This window comes from Macaca nemestrina, chromosome 17 (assembly GCF_043159975.1).
Source record: "Macaca nemestrina isolate mMacNem1 chromosome 17, mMacNem.hap1, whole genome shotgun sequence".
In the NCBI taxonomy this organism is placed as follows: Eukaryota; Metazoa; Chordata; class Mammalia; order Primates; family Cercopithecidae; genus Macaca; species Macaca nemestrina.
This window is the reverse complement of record NC_092141.1, coordinates 90326920-90333928: the sequence shown is the minus strand read 5'-3', so window position 1 is coordinate 90333928 and position 7009 is coordinate 90326920.

The window sequence follows — 7009 nt, the reverse complement described above, 5'->3', positions numbered from 1 at the left end:
AGAACTCGAACCCAGAAGGACGTGTCCGAGCCAGGACCAGCCGCGGGGACCCTCTGGCCGGGAAGAGGACTCGGGCCCGGGCGGTCGAAGACGGACGCAGCTCCCGGAAAGGCGAGCCGGGTCTCCGGCTCCTGGAGCTTCGGTGCGTCGCCAGGGAGGGAGGGACTGGCCGTGGGGCGAGCAGCCGGGCGGGGAGTGGCTTCTGGGGGCCTTCGCCAGCGGAGGGCCCGCGAGGCCGCCCTCGGAGCGCCGCCAGGTACGTGCGTTTTCCTTGTTTCCCGCGCTCCCAGTGCGCACTCTCGGTAGGGAACGAATAAAATCCCGGTTGGTGTGTAAGAGCCTTTCGCTGCAAACGTGTCTTTCTGCGGGGTTCGGGGGGCCGCCGAACACGGGGTAGACCCCGGCCCAAGGTATTCCTGCAGCTTCCACCCGGGACCCTTTTCCACCCTCACCGTGGGCTCGGAGCGGGTGCCAGTTTGGAAATGCTTGTCCCTTTTCTGCAGCTCCGATTGAATTCGCCCGGGAGGAGGTGCGCCCTGCTTCGGCCTCAGAGCTGGAATGACCGGGCTTTGTTCTCCGCAGCCCTCCCCAACCCGTCCTCCTGGAAAATCCGGATTTTCCAGGGATGCTCAGTTTTGAGGGGGTTATGTTCGGAGGAAGCTTGGGTTGGGAAAACCCGATATTGGCCCCAGTCTGGTGGGCAGCTCCCCTTGTCTTGGAGCAGCCCCTCCTAGCCCCCGGAGCCCCGGACTTTGACGGTTAGAAGACGCCCATGGGTTTTGCAGGTATTCTGCGGGGTCCGGGGAGGCCGGGTAGCCTGAGCGGGCTCCTTCCCCTCCCCCATGCGCACGTCAAACAAAAGAATCTTCTAACAGTTTTGGGGACAGAACTCTTCGGAATGTGAGCCTCTAGTCCTCCCCGCCCCCCTTCCCAGGAAGGACAGGAGTCTTACAACAAAGGCAAGGCTGCGGTTGAAGCGGGCTGAAGGGAAGGAGCGCTGTTATTTTGGGGTATTTGATGAAAGAGAAACTCACTTTCTGCTCCCAAAATTAGAGGCAGCTGAGTCAGAGCTCTCCCTACTTTCTTAACTGATTAATGGGGTTTCACACGATGTTTGCATTTGGGGTGACTGGGTTTGAAGACTTTCAGAAGTGGGAAAGATCCTGCCTGTGTGGGAGATTGGAAAGCTGGCCTCCACCCGGTGGGGGATAGAACTGGAGTGAAATGGATTCCTGGCCATTTTGCGGAAGATTGGAAATTTAAGGATTTGACGGGGCGGGGGTGATTTTGTGTCCTTTTCTCTCCCCTCTCCCCCCTCCCCAATTTAGAACAAAGGGCGGAGGCGAAGGAGGCACGATGGGCAGTGGGCTCGGAAGCCGGAGTCTAAAGAAGAACGTTATAAAAATCTGTCACTTCCCAGTCCCCGCGCACTCCCAAATAGCTCATCAGAGTTTGGGTGGGGACAAAGTCAATCCCCGCCTAGAGTCGGGTTTGGTACCCATGGCCTGGTTTTCGGCCCGGGCGTCGGGAGCCCCGGGGAACCTCCCCCAGCTCGTCCCAAGTCGCGGTTTCCGAGCTGGGGAGAGAAGGGCCCTGGGGGCAAGAGGGGTCGGGGCACAGCGCGCAGTTTCTCCTGCCGCCTTCGAGGACCGAGACTCGGGGTTCGCAGCGCCCTGGCTGCGCGAATCTCCTCGCTCCCCCCTCCCCCCCGCCCCACGAAAGACGCTCGGAGTACACACCCGCCTGCACCAAAGCCAGGGATCTCATTTCTCTCAAAATAAAACTCAACAAGCCATAAAGGCTCCTGATTCCAGTGGAAAAGGCGCCGCAGATTTATGGTCCCTCCAAATCCCCACACTCTAATTATCCCTGTTTTTAGTTTACTTATGGGTGGTGACCAATAAAATGATTTTCCATTTTGAATTTTTTTTCAACATGCAAAATGCAAGCTTTGCTTCCCTCTTACCCGCTTGGACGGATCTTTTCCGTGCGGGAAGCAAAGAAATCCCGTTTCCCTCGGCCTTGTCGGCCCAGGGCTGAGCTGCTGCCTCCGGTTGAGCGAACCGGGCCTGCCGCAGCACCCCCCAGCACCGCCGCCCCGCATACCCTTAATTGCAATTTAAGGGAGAATATTCTTTCCGTCCTCTCTTCGTCCAAGGGCATTTCCAGGAACCCCTCCCTAGAAGTCCTGCCGTGGGCCTAGCGGCTGGAAGAGTCACCCCGCAGAGCGGGTCCCCGACAGCCCCATCCCGGTCACCTTTCCAACTGCGCCCTCCTGGGCACCGCACTGGGCGCGAGCCTGGGGCGCCCAGGGGCCCCCACGGAGGAGGAAGGTCGCCGGACGGAGCCCTCGCCACCGCTTGGCGCCCCCATCCCCCATCCTCCTCCCTTTGTTCCCCTTTCCGGATGCCGACTTGGAGATGGCAGGAAAAAAAATAACTAGATGGAAATCAAAGATTAGCCTGGGTGCGCGGGCGGCCTCCGCCGGGCCGGGCCATGCTCGGCCCGCGCCTCATAAATCTTCTTCGCGACTTGACAACAGCCGCGGCCTCGCTTCCCTGGGAACTTAGGAACGTATCGATCCTCCTCACTGTCCGTGCAACTCCCCTCTTCGGGAGCGAGAGCTGAGAGTCCCTGGTGACCCCGACTTCTGGCCAGCGCAGGACGCCCCCGGCCCCAGCCAGGGTATCATGCACAGGAGTGGAGGGGAAGGGGCCCAACCCTCACCCAAGAAAGCTCAGCAAATACCCACACCCCGTGGGTTAAACCAAACACATAATATTAGGGGCCGCATCTCCCCTCCTCCATGCCGCCTGAGAAGGGGCGGAGGGGAGGACGAAGAAGGGTGAGGGGCGGATTAACCCCTCCCTAGCGACTTCTTTGTTTGGCCCGGCTATTGCTGAGCCGAGTGAGGCCCCCAGGAGCCAGCAAGGGGCTCCCGAGGCGGCCCCCGGCCCCGGCTCGGCCCAGGTGTGCGGGCCACGTTGGGGCGCGGGTTCGCCGCCGAGCCACGAGACCCCCGCGCCTCCGGCTGACGTCCGGGCGCCCGGAGTCTGACGGCCCACGTGCGATCCACCCGGGAGCTGCGCCCCAGACGCCTCCTGGAGCGGGGGAGAACCTGAAGGAGGTCGTGGCGCGTTTAGATGTTTTAAAAACTCCAATTAATTGGGAAAATAGGGCGCTTCCAAATGCGGAGAAGACGTCCGGGGGTGGGGAAGGATGTCTTTTAAAAATTATATCCCCTTGTTGTGGCGGTTGTTTTTGACCTTTCCTACTATTAAAATAAATGTTGCCACGTTTAATTTTTGTTGCCATGAGATATGGAGGGGGTAGCCCAGCATTTTGAAGTAATTTGATAAGCCTTCAAGTAGTAAATCCGAAAGGGAGGCCGGCGGCCCAGGTATAGTTTCTTTATAACCTGAATTTACAATGAAAGCATTCTTCTTTATGGATATAATAGATTAGATTTCACAACTTAATTCACCGGAATGGCTCCGTTTAAGGGAGCTCCGGCTGATTTTATTACGCCAAGCCAAATTGGATGTTTGTGGTCTTAACGAAAAGCGATCGTGACATAAAATATATAATTTTTAAAGTAAAAAACCAGCGGGTTGGACCCTGTCCCCTCCCCTATCCTTGCTCCTTACTCCCAAACCCCCAGTTTGGGAAATACGGAGAATTATTTTTGTGTGTTAGTTTCTACCGGGGAGACAGGCGCTCACGCGGGGCGGGGCTGGGCTCCTTCCCCGGCGGGCCAGAGGCCTCGCCGGCCAGTGCGCACGCGGCGCCGGTTCCCGGCCAAGGCTCGGGCCCGCTCCGCTGGCTCGTGTGAAACGTCGACATTCCCAGCGCAGGATCCGGGGTCTCGGGGGCACCCATGAGGCCCGAAGCCTCTGCCCGCCAGCGGCGACCGGACAGCTCCCCCGGGCGCGCAGAGTAGAGGAAGCGCCCTCGAAAGCCCCCGCACGCGTTCACGAGCCGGCCCTGCGCGGGCTCAGCGGCAGCCGCGGCGGGACACCCGGCAGGGTCTTCGGCGCTACTTTGTGCCAAACGACTGCGCTCCCGGAGACCCGGGCATGGCCGGCGGCAGCAGCTAGAGCGGGACCCAGCGCCCACCGCGTCCTCCACCGGGACCCCTTTCGGCCCCTCGGCGAGTGCGGCCGGTGCGGAATGGGCGTCGGCGCGAGGAATTCCCCGGCCCGGGCGACCCCCGCCTCTGAGCGGGCCCTCCCCACGTCGCCACCCGCCAGGCCGACGGAGGACCAAGGCGGGGACGGGGGTCTCAGCGGCCCGTTCTGCTGTCACTTCTGACCTATTCTCCAGCAACGGCGGCGTCAACCCCCGCCCCCGGCTTTTTTGCGAGGTTTGTTGAAGACGGATTTAGCCCCCGCAGAGTTGGGGAAGGACGGACGGACAGAAGGCCCAGCGCGGCCCACCCCTTCCCCTGGTCGTCTCCCGGCGGGCGGGAGCCGCAGCAACAGCCTCGGGGAGCGGGGCCTGGCCCAAGACCCCCTTCGCGACATCGGTAGCCAGGCGTGGCCGGAGGGACCGCGGCTGCTCCACGTGGCTCCCGCCTGCTGCCACCCCGCGCGGGGAGGACACGTGCGTGCGGTGAGTGGCCGGCGGGCTGAGGGGACGCGCTTGAAATGAAATCTTCCCAGTGCCTGACCTTGTTTTTTCCTCGGCCCCGATAACGGCAGCAGCTGTTTTTTCCAGAATCCCTGCTGCTGGGGGAGGGGCGATATTATTATTATTTTTGGTTGTCACAACCTCCTGGAAAAATTCCCTGGCCTCAGAAAGTGTAACAATGGCCTGGCGGAGTTCTGGAGGAAGCGCCCCCTCCCCCTGCTTTCTCCAGGGATACTTCTGCCCTCGAGCTGCAGTGGGGACCTCCTCCCCTGCTCTGGCCCTACAGCCCCCTCCCCGGCCTTCAGAGCCTTACAGCAGGCTCCTAAGTATGTGGCCTTGGGGTCCTGCTGGCCCCTTCTGCCTGCCGTGCCTACCGTCCCTGCCCCTGGTCACACCTGGGGAGTGAACTGGGGAGAAGCTGATAGTCTCCAGCATGAATGAGGCTTGGGGGGCACGAGGCAGAGGCCTGGACACCCCACCCACCCGGAGCCCTCCCCGGTGACCCTCACCCAGTGCCTCCTTTAACACACCACCGCATGCTGGACGCAGTGGCTCATGCCTGTAATCCCAGCACTTTGGGAGGCCGAGGAGGGCAGTTCACTAGGTCAGAAGTTTGAGACCAGCCTGGACAATATGGTGAAACCCCATCTCTACTAAAAATACAAAAACTAGGGCCGGGCGCAGTTGCTCACGCCTGTAATCTCAGCACTTTGGGAGGCCAAGGTGGGCGGATCACGAGGTCAGGAGATGGAGACCATCCTGGCTAACAAGGTAAAACCCATCTCCACTAAAAATACAAAAAATTAGCCGGGCGTGGTGGCGGGCGCCTGTAGTCCCAGCTACTTGGGAGGCTGAGGCAGGAGAATGACTTCAACCCGGGAGGCGGAGGTTGCAGTGAGCTGAGATCACACCACTGCACTCAAGCCTGGGCGACAAAGGGAGACTCCATCTGGGGAAAAAAAAAAAAACACACACACCACTGCCCAGCCCTATTTGGAAGACTTGCCTCCTCCCCAGGAATTCTGCTGTGTTTGCTTTTGGGGTCAGCGCTGGCCCAGAAGCAGTTAAAGATTAACCGGCCCTGGGGTAGAAGCCCTGGGGTAGAAGAGGGGGTTGAGGAGGGGGAGGGGAAGGGGCTCCAGCACAAGTGGTGCCCAATTCCTGGGCCCCTCCCTGGCGGCCAGGCGACTGCTGGGCTCTGCACACCGCCCATCCCCCCAGTGCTGCTGACCCCGCTCCAGCCTGCCCCCACCTGGCAGGCTGTGCAGTGGGTTCAGGTGGGAAGCAGTTGCTGGGCCCACCTGTCTGGAAAGGGCAACTGGGGAGCCCTGACTGCTTAGCACAGCTTCTGGCTCACACATCCCTGCAGAGTGTGGGTGCTTGGTGTGGAAAGAGGACGGACCTCTGTCCTCCTGGCCCTTCCTCCAGTGGGAGGAGAAGCCCAGGAAAGAGGCTGAACCCAGGAAGGGCTCTGGGCAGCCTGGTCAGCCAGTCCTATAGTGTGTGGCTGGTCTTGGCCTCCTGTTCTGCTTCCCTGTCACAGGGGTCCAGGGTGTGTGCACGTGCATGTGTGCGCTCGTGTGTGTGGACTGCTAGGGGCCCTCATACAGCCAATCCTGTGCCTGCATCTCCTTCTCCTGCGTGGGCCCTCCTTGGTCAGGAAGGGGAGGCAGGAGGGTCTCAGCCCCTACCTCATTCCACCCCAGTGGGAGTGGCCTCTTCATGTCCAGTTGGTCCCAGGATCCGCTACCCCATCATCAGTGTCGTGGTCATTGCAGGGCAGCGGCTCCTCCCAGCGGAGAGCTCCAGGACCCGCCCTGCCCTGTGGGCAGCAGGGCCCTCTCCCAAGCCCCTCATCCTGCCCATAAACGTATTTACACTTGTATTACCCCAGGTACGTGGCTGTGACAATGGCATCCCCAGCCTGCATAGAGGACAGGAATTGAACTTTAGTCTCCAGGCAATTAAGGTGCAGGGACTATACTTTATTAATGGTTGTTATGCAATAAACAATACAATGGCCCCTATTTGTAGTTTTTAAATGCAGTTTGTTTTAATTTACGTTTGTGAGTACTTCTGGGGCTTGATGGGGGCTGTTGGGACATTGCTGGAGGGGCTGGGCCACAGTGCCTCCATTAGGAGGCACTGGAGATGAGGTGAGCCTGGGGTAGTGGGAAGTGCCGGGGACGTGGAGGGCACAGCCATGGCCTTACTCTGGCAGAAGACAAATATTCTGGCTGCCTTTTAAAAAGCCGTGGCCGTGCCCATTCTGTCCCTGGCCACTACAGAGTGGGCCTGGGGAAACATTCCGGAGCCTGACATCCGGAAGCCTGCTAGGCAGGGCCATTTCCGGGGGATGCTGTGACCTTGGGTACGGTGG